We start from the raw sequence: 18,063 nt of genomic DNA, 5'->3' as shown, positions 1-18,063 counted from the left end.
CATCACAGTCATCTGTGTACAAAGGTTAAGAAGCTTTGTTAAAACTCAATATCCAACATGTTATTTAATCTTACATTCCCTTCCTTCCCTACTCTTCTAAAGCCTACCGAGATTCACAGTCACCGAGTCCCAAAAACACAGAGTATTTCTAACATCTATTGTTAAATGTGCACTTTCAAAATGAAAGGCAGTAAAAGGCATTGTTTCAACTCTGTTTATTCCAATTGGCTTTTCTGGTCAAGGCCCTTAGCGTATGATTTCTCTTGGCCAAGACTGGAAAGAGTGTCATATTCAATATTCTAAACTATTCATCCCAAGTTCTAAATTAGGAATGGGCAGTCTGCCTGAATATATACCAATTCTAAAATCTATTCCAAAGAGGTAATTTTGCAGTGGGAAGAATAACTGTTTTAGAACTGAGTGCAGAAAGCGTACCAAGAAAAATGAAGGGCTTTGGAAAACTTCTGGTGTGCAACCACATTTCTAATTTTCACCAAAATATTTATTCTGGTTCCTCTTCTCTCTAGAGCAGATTTTTGAACATATGGCTTGAGGACATTTTCTCTTATCTTTCTGTCTCCCTCACCACCTTGTATTTCAGTTTTGTAAGTAGAGACATATATGAAAATGATGTGTGGTTTTTTTCCTTCAAAATATGGGAAAAATTAGAAAATAAAATATACTAACCAGTGGCATTCCTAAAGAACCTATATAAAATGCTTGCAATGAACGCTATTGTCATGCAAGCTATAGGGAGCATTTTAGATTTTGTCCAATGTTATTCTCACCATGATTTTTTTTAGATCATATACAATTATGCCCATGTGGAACTAAAAATAGGTTTAAATTCTGATGAGGCACAAAAGCAGGATAAAATGACAGGCATGGTACACTTACTAAAATAATCAATAGTACCCCATACTTCTGAACTTTCAAATGTCCTTGAGAAAAAAATGTTCTATATATGTCAGAGTGAATTATTGGGGGGGATGAGTAAGGGGGTCAAAGAGGGCCCTATTTGCCTATATAAACATCTGATGAATTTGAAAGACCACAAAAAAGACATCATTTGTCTTTAAAAATAAATTCAGTAATTTATGCACTTCACATTCCATCATCAGGCGTTAGTTTGTGTTGTGCCTTGAAAAAAGATGTTCTACTATATTTTATCTTTTAATACCATATCTGTGACTGATTTCTCTGAAGTCCTATACACAGTCTGGGCTTGTGTGTCTCTCTGTCTCTCTCTTTGCAACCTCATATTAACAGCACTGGCTATGTAATGAGAGTACTTACTGTATAAAAAATATTAAGGACTCTGCAAATATTAACTTAATAAATTTAGCTAATGCTAAGAATAGTTGGTACTATTCTTATCCCCATTATACAGAAGAGGAAATCAAGCCCTGAGAAGTTAAGGGACTTGCCCAGGATCACAGCCTAAGTGCCAGAACCATGATTCAAACCCAGATAATTGCTGCTCATACTCCAGTTACCCTCTTGTCTTCCAGTCCTTTGATCCCTCAGAGGCTTTCGCCAGCCTGGTGACTTCGTACATGCTCTCTTTGCCTGCAGAATCCTTCCCTGCTGGTACCTTCTCATCTTTTCGCTCTGAGCCTAAATGCCACCTCCTTAGGAAGCATTCCTTTTACCCCATCTAAAGTTAGGCATCTCTTCCCTGTCATTCTCTCTCTGTGTTCCTTACTTGTACCTTTCACATAAAATACGTCATAACTTGTAATTATTTTTTACATTAGTCAGCTTGTTTGTTACTCTCAGGTACCTGCACTGGAATATTCTTTTTTTAAAAAAATTTTTTTTTGTTTTCTTGAGACATGGTCTTGCTCTGTTATCCAGGCTGGATGCAGTGGCGTGATCATGGCTCCCTGCAGCCTCAACCTGCCTGGCTCAAGCAATCCTCCCACCTCAGCCTCCTGAGTAGCTGAGACTTCAAATGCACACCACCACTTCTGGCTAATTTTTTTAAAACAATTTTTGTAGACACTGAGTCTCACTGCGTTGCCTAGGCTGGTCTTAAATTCCTGGGCTCGAGCAATCCTCCCACCTTGGCTTCCTGAAGTGCTGGGATTACAGGTGTGAGCCACCACAGCTGGTAGAATATTCTTTCCACAGGTACATTGCCTGCCTTGCTCACTGCATTATCCCCAGCACTGAGCACAGTACCTGGTTCATAATAGAAGTCCACTTATATTGAATGAATGAATGAATGAATGAATGAATGAATGAATGAATGAATATTAAAGAACTCTGCATAGTCTGGACAGATCACCTACTTGAAGCAACTATCATACTAAACTGAAGCTGTGTTCAGATTTTGGTTCCGGAAATGAGGTTCTGGATCAGGGTTATTTAGAAAACATGCCTCCAGCATATTCCATGAAACTGGGTCCAATATCAAGATTTTTTAGATATCCATCTTCCTGCAAACAGCAATAGTCATGTTACAGTACTCTGCATCAAATGCCAAATGCTGCCTGGATGTGCACCAAGCAACTGGTAAATTCAAACCTAGAAGTAACAAGGCTGGGCTGGAAGGGAGCCAGTCTTGCAGCCCCTGTCTTCTTGTGATGCCTGCAGATATATGTTTCTACCTCCAATTCTAGTTTTTATACAAAGCTCACCTAAAAGTTTGGTAGTGTACAGGCAATTAGGTCCTCAGCTATTCCCCTCAACCTCGGAATGAAGGTAAGACTAAGAAGTCTTACTTTTGAAAGCATTATCGCATAATTATCTTATCTGTGCTTCCAAATGGAACAGCTGCTAGTCCGAAGAGTTATGTTGGGCAGATATCACTGCCCCTAATTATTGGCTATGTAGGCCTTGTCTAAGATCAGAAGTTCCTTTACCTGGCTTCCCATCCAGCATGAAGAGGAAAAGTGTCCTCAACTGAAAGATCTGTTTGCTCTCACAGCATCCTCCAAAGCCATGCCATCACTTTGCCCGGGCAAAAGCCAGTTGAATCTCAAAGCGACACTGATCAACCAGTGACTGTCTCAGCCAGGGGTCTGACAGGAAACAGACGGGACTCTCAAACTGGGTAATTTGAAGAGAAGTTAATAAAGGAATTGTTGATAAAATTGTGGGCAGAATCTAAGGAAACAAAAAAAAAGAGATATTGCAGCATTACAGGCCCAGCAATAATGGGAAGCTATTACCACCCCTAGAAATGAAAAGACAAGAGGAACCAGTGGTTACTAGAACCAGAGTCCAGGGTAATTAGCTGTGGGAAGTAGCTGCACAAAGATGACCATCTACAAGGAGCTGTGGCCTTCAGAAAAGGGATGCAGACAGCTTCTGGCAGCAGTGGCAAGGAAGAAGCAGGAGAATAAATACGTTCACCTCTTCCTGATAATTCCACCCTTGATCCAGCTCATCTGGAATCCGAAGGGTAAGGGATGACTTTTTGGGAAACAGAACAGGGTAAAAAAGGTGAAGAGAGGATCTAGTGGGTAAAGAAGCAATAGGAAGTTATTCAGCACAGTGACCCCTCAAGATACTGGGTGAGCAGCCTAGTGGGGTGACCAACTAGTCCTGGTTTGCCCTAGATTCTACTGGTTTAGCATTGAAAATCTTATATACCAGAAACCTTCTCAGTCATGGGCAAAATGAGAAGACTCCTAATCATAAGCATAGCTCAGCTGATTCCTCCAACATGGATTGGGAATGCCAGTGGCCAGCCCACTGTGGCTCCCCACTAGACCTGGAAGAAGCCAAGCTGCAGAAGAAGCTGTGTGAATGTAAGTCGCTGATGTGCATCACCCCACTACGAGAGGCCTCTGTAGGTCCGCTCTGCGTGCACAGAGTAAAGCAGTGAGAACCCTGGGCCAGAAATCAGGGGACAAGGCTCCCGAGGCTGCCTCTGCCATGTGTTGGTGTGCTCCCTGAGCCTCTGCTCCTCTGCTGAGTCTTCAGCTACAAAATAAAAGGGTGCAACAGGATCAGCATTTACAAAAGTACCTGCTACAAAGCACAGAAATTGACAAAAGAATTCTGTGTTTAAATACCTATGAAGAAGCCTGCATACTGTCTCCTCTAGGAGACACTCAGAGGGCATTGACATCCAATGGTTTCTGAAAAGTCATGTAGTAAAGAAAAGTCATGTGGTTTAAGTTAGCTGAACCCCATGATGTGACCACAAATCCTTGCCCCGCAAAGTCACACCTCATAGCATCGCACAGAAGTGGTGTTCCACAGAATGGGCTTTGGAAAATGCTGAAGAATGTGACCCGTTTTCTCTTCCCGCTCTGGTGTTTTGTGACTCTGTGACCGATAGTAAGTTGGAAAGTGTAGGATATATGTGACGAAAAGACAAGTAATGGCATTGTCGTCTTGTGTTAACTGACACTACTTATACAATTACATCAAGACCCACAATTCATAATGGACTTCTTGGCTGCTGGATTAACAACCATAGAGAGAGGGGGAAAAGTCTTTTTGGATAAAATAGCTGAAATGCATCCAAATTTCTTTTTTAAATTAGGCTGGAGGTTACAGAGAACTCACAAGAACCTATTAATTGCCTTCCCAGAATCATGATTGTGACAAGAGGTTCATACCAGATGCTCCTAAATATAATGAGACTAATTTGTAAATGTTCCCATAACGCACTAATTCTGAAGGAGCTCGCTGTCAGGCAAGTTTCTCCTGACCTCAGTTAATGACCTCCTTACATCGTGAAGCATAAAGATTGATAGATCTTGTAATTTTATCCCTGTTAATTTCACTGCAGATGCTATTCTTGGGCAACTTGGTGATCACAAGATTTGAAATATTGATAAGAGTCTATAGGACAGCAGTAAAGAAATAGCGGTTTTTAACAGACTGTGAAGGAACGTACAGCTTGTTAAAGAAAACTGGCTGTAGCTCAAAAATGCATGGGAAACTGACAGAGTGGGAAGCATTTAAGATAGAGTCAAGGAAGTAAACCATAAAATTTATATTTATGAAGCCAGGAATGCCAAATGAGCAACAGGAACCGATGTGGCTGAGTGTGGAAGAGAAGACATAGACAGCAGCAGGGAAGCAAGGAATATTAGAAAAATAAAAATCACATGTTTACTGTAATATTTCACCACCTCCAAATGTGCAGTTCAGAATTGTTGACAATATTCCCGACTTGGAGGCAGCTCTGCCTGGGAGAGTGATAGACTACACAGCACCCAAGCCACCCAAGCACCTGGGAAGGGTATTTACTGGTGATCCCTACGCATCCCCTGGACCAGCTCCCCTCATTCTGCCACCACCCTGGCTCCCGGGACATCTGTATATTGGAACACCCAGCTGTCACATTAGGAAATTCAACTGCACAACCTTCTGAGCTGTGATAGATAAACAGCCTTTGTGAGAAGAAAGCCTCAGAGTACAAGGAGATGCACTTTCTCTGCAGAATACATTTCTTTTAGGTGTTGTCAGGTGATGTTGTTGTTTTCTTTAAGCTGTAACTTGCCCCCGAAATAGAGAGGGACTGCAGCTGACTGGCCAAGAAAGGAAATGGCCAACAATCACCAGTTCAACTATCTGCCCCTCTGCTGAGAGGTACAGTATTATCTCTGTCTCAGAGATGAGGAAACCAAAACAGACAGGCAAAGCCTGAGGACCAGGCAGCGAGCTATAGGGAGTCATCACTCTAGCCAAGAGGAAGAGAATTTGTAAGTTTGCATGACTTCCTCTGAAGTCTTTATCCCTAGAACTTGAAAAAGAGAAGAAATAAATTAAAAAATGGTACATTGAGCTCTTCTTCCGTCTTACGTTACCTGTTTCTTGTGAATATGGGAAGGAAATGTGAGGGAAGAAAAGTGGAAGAAGAGTTATAAATAAATTTGGAGGAGAAGGGGAAGAGACAGTTGGTATAAAAATCAAATGGTCAAACTGGTGGAAGCATGGGTGCCGTGGAAAACCTTGTCATTGGAGCTCTTTAGAGAAAGGCAAGAAATTCTGATGTGTTGGAGATCTACTCAGAAGTGAAGACATAGAATGGTGTCTGCAATTAGGCACCATAACACCAAGGGGCAAAAATACTGGACTGAAAGTCCAGGGAGCCTGAATTCTAATCTCAATCCTGCTCCCCTCAAGAGCTGCGTGATCATGAGCATATCTCTGAGGTTGTTTGCCAAGGAATGGACGTTCTCTCCTTCTTCCATCTCTGACCTCAACCTCTGTTCATAGCTAAAATATACTTAAGCCAAATGGCCAAGCAGAACTGAGCTTCTCCAGTCTCCCTTCAGGCCAGACACAGTGGCTCATGCCTGTAATCCTAGCACTTTGGGAGGCTGAGGCAGATGGATCATTTGAGCCCAGGAGTTTGAAACCAGCCTGGGCAACATGGCCGAATCCTGTCTCTACTAAAAATACAAAAACTGAGGTGGGAGGATCATCTGAGACTGGGGAGGTCAAGGCTGCAGCGAGCCGTGATCATGCCACTGCACTCCAGCCTGGGCAACGTAGTGACACTCCTTCTCAAAAAACAAAAACAATAAAAGTCTCCCTTCAGACAGTTGGCAAATCAGCTTCCTATGGGTTCTGCTAGCCAGCAGCTATACTAAGCAGTATGATAAGCTCCCTGGATCTCAACCAATGTTTTTCATTTTCCCAGGTTCTCTGAAATAACTGAGCTCCTGCCTGTCTGCTGTGCCTTTGGGGGCACACGTTGCCTGAGAATGACCCAGGGTAAGAGTGCTCACACAGCTTGAAGAATCAAGACCAGGATGCTACAATATTCACCACTTCTATAATGAAGTCCAAACATCCACTCCATGTACCAGAACTTACAAATAAAGAAAATTGATAGACTGTTTTTGTCAATCTGTTTTCTTTGAGTTCTGAATGTCTTGGATTCAATATTAGAGGTTTCTTTTGTTCCTTTGTAAAAGACATTGCCTGACAAGCACAGAGAAAACTATAGCGACATGTTTTTATAGAACTTATCACCAAAGCCTTATTATGAAGCCTGAAGCATTAAGTTTTTGAATATATATTTTAAATAAATAGAAAAGTAATGATGGGCTCCCAACAATTGTAAAATTAGAGGTTCCAAATTATTCTAACAGATGGCATCCTGCTTTGTGCTATCGTGTATGAGTTAGCAACAGCCTTCATTATACAGAGATATTCTTCATTGTATGATCTTCATAATAGGGATTAAGGAAAGGATATAAATGCAGTAATTTCGCAGATCTTATTGTTGGAAAGTGCTCATTTACTTCTAACTTGCAGCATGACTCTGTTGCTTAAAAAATGTTTTCCTGCTGTTTTTTAGCAGCAGGGAGAATACAACACATTGCTGTTAAGGTTGTTGATTCTAACCAGCTTTAATTAGGTATAAAAACCCATAAAGAATCAATAAATACTTTGTGTTTTTCTAAAGAGCATTCAAGGGTGGGTACTGTTAATGTGTTCATTGTGTCCAAACAGTATTAGCCCAAGAGAAATAATGAGGAAAAACATGAATGGAAAATGGAAAACACTCTATGTTAGTAACGCTTTCCATGCAATAAAGCATTTCAAGTCAATAAGTTGCTTACTACTTACAGGCTGGCACAATATTTTTAAAATTCCCTTACATAACTAGCCATTGATGTTTAATAAGATTTTCTGCACAAATATTATATAGTTCCTAATAGAACTATTAGCTGTTCATGGCAACTGTCCATCCTGATGCTATTCCTGTCAACTAGCCTTACCCACCCCACACCCATTCCCTCATTTAAAAAAAAGTGCTACCAGTCAGGCACAATGGCTTACACTGGTAATCTTAGCACTTTGGGAGGCCAAGGTGGGAGGATCACTTGAACTTGGGAGTTCAAGACTAGCCTGGGCAACATAGTGAGACCCATCTCTATTTAATTTTTTTTAATGTTATGGTTTCTTCAGCTGTATCTCAAGATCCCATATTGACGCTACAGGGGCTAGTGAAATGCAATGACCATGTTAGGTGTTCAATAAATGCTTCTTGTATAGAAATAAATTATCTCATATAACTATAGTTCATTTTCTCAAAATTGTTTGTAGTGAAACTGGATTCTTAGAAATATTATCAGTGGATACTGGACCAAGGCAACAAATAATATTTTTAAATCCTTTTTATTAAATTTTTTGTAGAGAGAGGTCCTCACTCTGTTGCCCAGGCTGGTCTTGAACTCCTGGCCTCCAGTGATCCTCCTGCCTTGGCCTCCCAAAGTACTAGGATTACAGGTGTGAGGCACTACGCTCAGCCCAAAATAATCATTTTTAGTGTCACAGACTCTTTTGCAAATTTGATGAAAGTAATGAACTCTCTTCCCAGAAAAATCTACATGTACACACACACATTTGATATTACATCAATTTTAGATAATACATCTTTTAAAGTACTTAATTCCAGATTAAGAATTCCTGTATTTCCAAAGCAATAAAATGATCATGGAAATGCTGGTGATACACATGACATCAATTTTAGTGATGTATACTAGACTGGATCTGAGCAAACAATGACGAAATTCTTTTTTTTTTTTTTTTTTTTTTTTTTTTTTTTTTGAGATGGAGTCTCACGCTGTCGCCCAGGCTGGAGTGCAGTGGCGCGATCTCAGCTCACTGCAAGCGCCGCCTCCCGGGTTCCCGCCATTCTCCTGCCTCAGCCTCCTGAGTAGCTGGGACTACAGGCGCCCGCCACCGCGCCCGGCTAATTTTTTTGTATTTTTAGTAGAGACGGGGTTTCACTGTGGTCTCGATCTCCTGACCTTGTGATCCGCCCGCCTCGGCCTCCCAAAGTGCTGGGATTACAGGCTTGAGCCACCGCGCCCGGCGACGAAATTCTTTACAGTGTTTGACAAAGATTCTCTGCTTGACCAAACTTCAGCCAGGTTTCTCTGAGCTCTCTTCTGAACTAGGCTTCAATCTTGGCCAATAAAGACTTGAACACACTCTAGTATCATTTCTAACAGCTCAAGGCCACATCCCTTAATGACCCTAGCCCTGCCTAAAGCGCCTGCCTGAGAAAACTCAAGACTGCCCAAAGCATTTACTGTTTTTTCCAGCCACCATGTAGATACAAGTCCTGTCTCCAAGTCTCTGGGGTGGAGAAGGAGGGAAAGGACTGTAACTTGGATAAGCTACAATTACCAAGCCCAAAGGGAATGAACATGGACCAACCTCATGCTGCTTTTGATAATTTTTCACTTCCCTCCCTGCTCCCTCATTCTCCCTTTAAAATCCCCAGTCACCTCTGTACAAATTGAAGTTGAGTTCAGTTCCGACTGGGTAGTTTTCCCTGTTATAGTAGCTATTGCTGATGAATATCTATACTTACCACTTTAAGTAGTTATCCAGCCTCGTTTATTTTTGACAGTTATATTATCAATTTTTAAGAACATTCAAAATATGTATATTACAGAGCATTTATATGTGGGGGCTGATTATTTGCTTCTCAAAAGACTTTTTCAGTCTACCAAAGACAGTAAACATCTTGAAGACAGGAGGTCAGTGTCTGAATCCACAGCCCCTGCCACATAGTTGGCACTCAGTGCTTGTTATGTTTGCTGGATGAATATATGGTTTTCTTGCAGTTTCTGAAAATAGCTATGCTTCATTTAAGGGTTTGCTTTTAGGTCATTAAATGCTTGCACAGAAGTGCAAAAAGCCTTTGTCAATAGGAGATTACTCAGAAAAGAAGATAAAAAGTCTCTCAAGTAGTAATGTGAGTCAATGGGAAAAGTGATTTACTTTACAAAAATGAAATTTACACAAAACTAGAGCATAAATCAAGATCTCCTCTCTCTCATGAATAATTTGAGTCACCTAGTAAAATTTATAGCCTTTGTCATGAAACAAATTTAAAGCCCTACTCCAATTGAGTGTATATCCTCTGTTGAAGCTAGCACAAAGCCTGATGCAGAAAACTTGTTTGAATTGCAGAAAATTTTTTCTAGAGTAAGGGACACAAACTCTTCAAATATCAAGGATTTTTTGTTTTGCTTTGCTTTTTAGCTCTTCGCTGAGGCAAATTTTGATATTGGCTAGATCACTGTCACAAACAATTCTCTACGTGAAGGTCATACATAGCTAATAGTCTTTCCAACTGAAAAAGCAAGTGGCATATTGAGGAGGGTTACTTCATTCTTCTGGAAATAGCAAATTCCAACCTTTTCTGATTAGGGAAAAATATCCATAAGGAAGAATTTTACTTACTCCAAGCAGGAACACCTTATTAGGGTACATTCCCTTTACTGACAAACCCGTCAGCTTTTAGGTGCCTAACTCATTATCCAGGAATTTAGCATATTCGTTTGTTAGCACTGCCATAACAAAATACCTCTGACTGGGTGGCTTAAACAATAGAAATTTATTTTTCACAGTTCTCGAAGCTGAACATCCAAGATCAAGGCATCAGTGGGTTTGGTTTCTCTTGTGGTCTCTTTCGGATTACAAGTGGCTTGGCTTGTGGATGGCTGCCCTCTTTCTGCCGCTTCACATAGTCACCCCTTTGTGCACCCACATCCCTGGTGTCTCTCTGTGCATCCTAATCTCCTGTTCTTAAAAGGACACCCAGCTGGGCGCAGTGGCTCATACCTATAATCCCAGCACTTTGGGAGGCCGAGGTATCACGAAGTCAGGAGTTCGAGACCAGCCTGGCCAAGATGGTGAAACTTCATCTCTACTAAAAATACAAATTAGCCAGGTGCAGTGGTGGGCACCCATGATCCCAGTTACTCAGGAGGCTGAGGCAGGAGAATCGCTTGAACCTGGGAGGCAAAGTTTGCAGTGAGCTGAGATCATGCCACTGAACTCCAGCCTGGGCAACAGAGCAAGAATCCATCTCAAAAAAAAAAAACAAAAAACCACCCATCTGGTTGTATTAGGGTCCCACCGTAATACTCTCATTTTAACTCAATGACCTCTTTAAGGACCTTATCTCCAAAATACAGTTACATTCTGAGTTACTGAGCATTGGAAGTTCAACATTATGAATTGTGGTTGAGGGCTGGGGCACAATTCGTTCCACAACACTTAGAAAGTCAGGAATTTAAGTTTCTTTTCTCATGTTCCTGTCAGCACTGACACCTCTGGCTAAATCTGTTCTCCTAAGGTCAGGATTAGACTCCCATGACTTCTCTGTAGATTCTCTGATCCCATGCCCCATGGTGTCTCTGATGCCATTGTGAGAGACAGGACTAGCTGGATTTCCTGGACTGACTAAGAATTCCTAAGCCTAGCTGGGGAAGGTGACCATGCCCACCTTTAAAAACGGGGCTTCTAACTCAGCTCATACCCCACAATCAGGTAGTAAAGAGGGCTCACTAAAATACAAATTAAGCTAAAGCAGGAGGTAAAGAAATAGTCAAATCATATATCACCTGAGAGCACAAGGGGAGGGACACTGATCAGGATATAAACCCAGGCATTCGAGCAGGGAGTGGCAACCCCTTTTGGGTCCCCTCTCGTTTTATGGGAGCTCTGTTTTCACTCTATTAAATCTTGCAACTGCACAGTCTTCTGGTTCGTGTTTGTTAGGCTCAAGCTGAGCTTTCACTCACCATTCACCACTGCTGTTTGCTGCCATCGCAGACACACCACTGACTTCCACCCCTCTGGATCCAGCAGGGTGTCTGCTATGCTCCTGATCCAGCAAGGCACCCATTGCCACTCCCAATCGGGCTAAAGGCTCGCCATTGTTCCTGCATGGCTAAGTGCCTGGGTTCTCCTAATCGAGCTGAAAACACTAGTTGATGGGTTCCACGGTTCTCTTCCATGACCCACGGCTTCTAATAGAGCTATAACACTCACCACATGGCCCAAGGTTCCATTCCTTGGAATCCATGAGGCCAAGAACCCCAGGTCAGAGAACAAGAGGCTTGCCATCATCTTGGAAGCAGCCCACCACCATCTTGGAGCTCTAAGAACAAGGACTCTCCCAGTAACATTTTGGTGACCACGAGGGGACATCCAAAGTGGTAAGTAATATTGGACCACTTTCACTTGCTATTCTGTCCTATCCTTCCTTAGAATTGGAGGAAAAGGCCAGGCGCGGTGGCTCAAGCCTGTAATCCCAGCACTTTGGGAGGCCGAGACGGGCGGATCACGAGGTCAGGAGATCGAAACCATCCTGGCTAACACGGTGAAACCCCGTCTCTGTTAAGAAATACAAAAAACTAGCCGGGCGAGGTGGCGGGCGCCTGTAGTCCCAGCTACTCAGGAGGCTGAGGCCGGAGAATGGCGTGAACCCGGGAGGCGGAGCTTGCAGTGAGCTGAGATCCGGCCACTGCACTCCAGCCTGGGCGACAGAGCGAGACTCCGTCTCAAAAAAAAAAAAAAAAAAAAAAAAAAAAAGAATTGGAGGAAAATACCAGGCACCTGCTGGCTGGTGAAAAAAGATTAGTGCCACCAGACTTAAGACGCAGGTGTCAGGCTGTCTGGGAAAGGGCTGTCTAACAACCCCCAACCCTTCTGGGTTGGGAGTGTTGGACTGCCTACAACTAGCTTCCACTTTCAATTTTCCTGGGGAAGCCAAGGGCCAACTAGAGGTAGAAAGTTGTTGTCCTGAACTCCCGGTGTTAGCTGGTTGAGATCGTGGCTCAGTCAGAAGTCTCTACTCGACAGTCACCCATGTGTGTGCCACTACCTTTCCTTCTGACCCATACCTCCTGGGTCCCAACCACGACTTTCTTGAAAGTGTAGCCCCAAAATTCTCCTTACCTCTGAATCTACTTCTTCCGATCTCTGCCTCCTAAGTACCAATGGTTCAGACTTTCATTTCCTCTTGCAGGTGGTATCTCCAAAGGGATCTAAGGAAGCTCTACACTGTGTCCTTAGGCCCCTAGGCTATGAACCCAGAGAGTTTTGTCCCTGGTGTCCCTCCCAATTTAGGCATACAGCTCTCAACATGGGCAGTTGTGTGGGACCCGTTTCCCACCACCCTTACCAGGGCACCAAGTTTGTAAAGGGCTATGAGAAAAGAGAGAGAAAGAGACAGAGAGGAGAGAAAGAGAGAGAGACAAAGAGGTAGTCAAAGAGAAAGAGAAAGATAGAAGTAGTAAAGAAAAAACAGTGTGCCCTATTCCTTTAAAAGCCAGGGTAAATTTAAAACCTATAATTGATAATTGAAGGTCTTCTCTGTGACCCTACAACACTCCAATACTACCTTGTTGTCAGTGTGAACAAGGGTGTAGCCTGAAAACACTGAGACCACTGACAACTCGTAGCCTTCCTATCAAAAATCCTTAACCCAGTAACCCGCAGATGGCCCAAATGCATTCAATCTGTAGCAGCAACTGCTTTGCTAACAGAAGAAAGAAGAAAAAACCTCATTGTGAGCACACCTCACCAGTTCAGAGCTATCCTAAGTCAAAAAAGCAAAAAGTAGCTTACTAACTCAAATCTTAAAGTTTGGGGCTATTCTGTTAGAAAAAGATAATTTAACATTAACCACTGAAAATTCCCTTAACCCAGCAGATTTCCTAACAGGGAATTTAAATCTTAATTACCATACAAAGTTCCAACCAGACCTAAGAGGAACTCCCTTCAGGACAGGATGATAGATGGTTCCTCCCAGGTGATTGAGGAAAAAAAAAAAAAACACAATGGGTATTCAGTAATTGACAGGGAGACTCTTGTGGAAGCAGAATTAGGAGAATTGCCTAACAATTGGTCTGCTCAAACGTTGGAGCTGTTTGCACTCAGCCAAGCCTTAAAGTACTTACAGAATCAAAAATCTCTATCTGGATCCTGACTCAAAAGGTAACCTACGCCCTCTCTGAAACGAATTTGCATGACAACTGTTGTTTGTGGGAATGCATCTTGATGGGGCAACTGGGTTGTTACTAAATACTCAGAAACCCAGTCCAGCTCTAGGACTCACCCCTGAGCACAAAGGCAATGTTGGGCATGCTGGTAAAGGACCACGAGAATCCAGCAGCCCAGACCCCTTTCTTGGTGGTCAAGGAAGGCAGGAAAAGGGGTGCAGGACTGCTACGTTGGTGAGCGTAACTAATCCGATAAGCAGAGGTCCATGGGTGGTTACGCACCCCAGAAAGGAATAAGCATTAGGACCATAGAGGACGCTCTAGGACGAATGCTCATCGGAAAATGACTAGGGGTGCTAGCATCCTGTGTTTTTTGTTTTGTTTTGTTTTGTCAGATGGGAAACATTCCCCCTAAGGCAAAAACACCCCTAAGATGTATTCTGGAGAATTCGGCCCAGAGTGTATGTACCTTTTTCCCTGTCAGACTTAAAGCAAATTAAAATAGGCCTAGGTAAATTCTCAAATAACCCTGATGGCTATACTGATGTTTTACAAGGGTTAGGACAATCCTTTAATCTGACATGGAGAGATATAATGTTACTGCTAGATCAGACACTAACCCCAAATGAGAGAAGTGCCGCCATAACTGTAGCCTGAGAGTCTGGCGATCTCTGGTATCTCAGTCAGGTCAATGATAGGATGACAACAGAGGAAAGAGAACAATTCCCCACAGGCCAGCAGGCAGTTCCCAGTGTAAACCCTCATTGGAACACAGAATCAGAACATGGAGATTAGTGCGGCAGACATTTGCTAACTTGCATTCTAGAAGGACTAAGGGAAACTAGGAAGAAGCCTATGAATTATTCAATGATGTCCACTATAACATAAGGAGAAGAAGAAAATTCTACTGCTTTTCTGGACAAGGGAGGCGTTGAGGAAGCATCCCTCTCCGTCACCCGACTCTATTGAAGGCCAACTAATCTTAAAGGATAAGTTTATCACTCAGTCAGCTGCAGATACTAAAAAAAACTTCAAAAGTCCACCTTAGGCCCGGAGCAAAACTTAAAAACCCTGTTGAACTTGGCAACCTCGGGTTTTCATAATAGAGATCAGGAGGAGCAAGTGGAACGGGGCAAACGAGGTAAGAAAAAGGCCACCGCTTTAGTCACGGCCCTCAGGCAGGTGGACTTTGGAGGCTCTGGAATGTGGAAAGGCTGGGCAAATCGAAGTCTAATAGAGCTTACTTCCAGTGTGGTCTACAAGGACACTTTAAAAAAGATTGTGCAAATAGAAATAAGCCACCCCCTTGCCCATGTCCCTTATGTCAGGGGAATCACTGAAAGGCCCACTGCCCCAGGGGATGAAGGTCCTCTGAGTCAGAAGCCACTAACCAGATGATCCAGCAGCAGGACTGAGGGTGGCCGGGGCAAGTGCCAGCCCATGCCATCACCCTCACAGAGCCCCGGGTATGCTTGACCATTGAGGGCCGGGAGGTTAACTGTCTCCCGGATATTGGCGCGGCCTTCTCAGTCTTACTCTCCTGTCCCGGACAACTGTCCTCCAGATCTGTCACTATCTGAGGGGTCCTAGGACAGCCAGTCACTAGATACTTCTCCCAGCCACTAAGTTGTGACTGGGGAGCTTTATTTTTTTCACATGCTTCTCTAATTATGCCTGAAAGCCCCACTCCCTTGTTAGGGAGAGACATCCTAGCAAAAGCAGGGGCCATTATACACCTGAACATAGAAGAAGGAGCACCCATTTGTTGTTCCCTGCTTGAGGAAGGAATTAATCCTGAAGTCTGGGCAACAGAAGGACAATATGGATGAGCAAAGAATGCCCATCCTGTTCAAGTTAAACTAAAGGATTCTGCCTCCTTTCCTTACCAACGGCAGTACCCCCTTAGACCTGAGGCCCAATAAGGACTCCAAAAGATTGTTAAGGACCTAAAAGCCCAAGGCCTAGTAAAACCATTCAATAGCCCCTGCAATACTCCAATATTAGGAGTACAGAAACCCAAAGGACAGGAGAGGTTAGTGCAAGATCTCAGGATTATCAATGAGGCCGTTGTCCCTCTCTACCAAGCTGTACCTAAACCTTATACTCTGCTTTCCCAAATACCAGAGGAAACAGAGTGGTTTACAGCCCTGGACCTTAAGGATGCCTTTTTCTGCATCCCTGTAACATCCTGACTCTCAATTCTTGCTTGCATTTGAAGATCCTTTGAACCCAACATTTCAACTCACCTGGACTATTTTACCCCAAGGGTTCAGGGATAGCCCCATCTATTTGACCAGGCATTAGCCCAAGACTTGAGCCAATTCTCATACCTGGATACTCTTGTCCTTCAGTATGTAGATGATTTACTTTTAGCCGCCCATTCAAAAACCTTGTGCCATCAAGTCACCCAAGTGCTCTTAAATTTCCTCGCTACCTGTGGCTACAAAGTTTCCAAACTAAAGGCTCAGCTCTGCTCACAGCAGCTTAAATACTTAAGGCTAAAATTATCCAAAGGCACCAAGGCCCTCTGTAAGGAACGTATCCAGCCTATACTGGCTTATCCTTATCCCAAAACCTTAAAGCAACTAAGAGTTTCCTTGGCACAACAGGCTTCTGCTGAATATGGATTCCCAGATACGGCGAAATAGCCGGCCATTATATACACTAATTAAGGAGACTCAGAAAACCAATACCCATTTAGTAAGATGGACACCTGAAGCCAAAGCGATATTCCAGGCCCTAAAGAAGGCCCTAACCCAAGCCCCAGTGTTAAGCTTGCCAACAGGGCAAGACTTTTCTTTATATGTCACAGAAAAGAACAAGAATAGCTCCAGGAGTCCTTACACAGGTCCAAGAGACCAGATTGCAACTCATGGCATACCTAAGTAAGGAAATTGATGTAGTGGCAAAGGGTTGGCCTCATTGTTTACGGATAGAGGTGGCAGTAGCAGTCTTAGTATCTGAAGCAGTTAAAATAATACAGGGAAGAGATTTACTGTGTGGACATCTCATGGTGTAAACGGCATACTCTCTGCTAAAGGAGACTTGTGGCTGTCAGGCAACCATTTCCTTAAATATCAGGCTCTATTACTTAAAGGGCCAGTGCTGTGACTGCTCACCTGTGCAACTCTTAACCCACCCACATTTCTTCCAAACAATAAAGAAAAAATAGAAGATAACTGTCAACAGGTGATTGCTCAAACCTACGCCATTCGAGGGGATCTTCTAGAATTTCCCTTGACTGATCCCGACCTCAACTTGTATACTAATGGAAGTTTCTTTGTAGAAAAAGGACTTTGAAAAGCAGGGTATGCAGTGGTCAGTATAATGGAATACTTGAAAATAATCCCCTCACTCCAGGAACAGGTGCTCAGCTGGCAGAACTAATAGCCCTCACTTGGGCACTAGAATTAGAAGAAAAAAAGGGTAAATATATATAGACTCTAAGTATGCTTACTGAAAGGAAAAATAAAAGGACACAAAAACACAAAGACATACCCACCCTCCTTGCTCCCTATTGCTACACCCTTTGTTCTGCTTTCTTATCTCTGCACGTACCAGAGGTTTTGAATTTTTGAAAGTTCTGTAAGTACCTGTTTTCCTTCCTGGGGCTAGGTCACAAGACATGTTTAAGTAAGATAAACTCATGCTGCCATAAACCAGTTGTGCAACATGACACAATATAATTAACTGCCTTTGTGCAGAAACTGCTCTTCCGTCTCAAGGGTTGAACTGAGATACCAGAAATGGCGGGAACCAATCATAGTTAGCCAAATCGCCTTGTTCAAACACCAGCCAATCATACATCTGATCTGTATAATGATTCTATGACCACTCTTCTTAGACTATATAACATTGTTTAATGCTCTGTGGGGGAACTCTCTCTCTGGACCCTCTCATTTCGAGAGTGAGTGAGAGTTCCAGGTTCGAACCTGTAATAAAGATCCTTGCTGCTTAGCTTCGACTCTGGACTCTGGTGGTCTTCTTCGGGGAATAAACGGACTGGGCATAACAATTGGGGGCTCATCCGGGATTTCCCCCCAAGTCCACCAGACCCCTGAGTGAGTGGGTCTATAGGTAAGCCGGCTTTGTCACTGTCTCTGTCTTTATCTCTGTCTGTCCCCCTGAAATTTCGCGAAATCCGTAATCCATAATCTGTATTGGTCTGTTCTGTAAGTGGCACGGTCTTGGCGGTCGCGCTAAAAGACAGCCACTTGGGACTGGTGGGAGACGTTCCCCAGTGCCCATCTGGGGGCCTCCATCCTTGGTTGCCCCGTCTGACTCAGGTTGGAAGGCCGACACGCGCTCACGAAGGCTCATCGTTTGTCAC

At 43.2% G+C, this 18,063-nt stretch overlaps 1 long non-coding RNA gene across 1 annotated transcript in view; it reads right to left on the bottom strand.

Annotated features, from left to right (window-relative positions):
- LOC139356239 (uncharacterized) overlaps positions 1-13,286 on the bottom strand; it is a 51,465-nt gene extending 38,179 nt beyond the window's left edge. Inside the window, exon 1 of the long non-coding RNA XR_011607777.1 lies at positions 12,688-13,286. This is a non-coding gene — a long non-coding RNA (uncharacterized lncRNA). The remainder of the gene's footprint in view (positions 1-12,687) is intronic.
- Between the last annotated feature and the right edge of the window lie 4,777 nt (positions 13,287-18,063).

Source organism: Macaca nemestrina, chromosome 9 (assembly GCF_043159975.1).
Source record: "Macaca nemestrina isolate mMacNem1 chromosome 9, mMacNem.hap1, whole genome shotgun sequence".
Classification (NCBI taxonomy): domain Eukaryota; kingdom Metazoa; phylum Chordata; class Mammalia; order Primates; family Cercopithecidae; genus Macaca; species Macaca nemestrina.
Note: the sequence above shows the minus strand (reverse complement) of the source record. Positions and strands in the feature narration are given on the sequence as shown.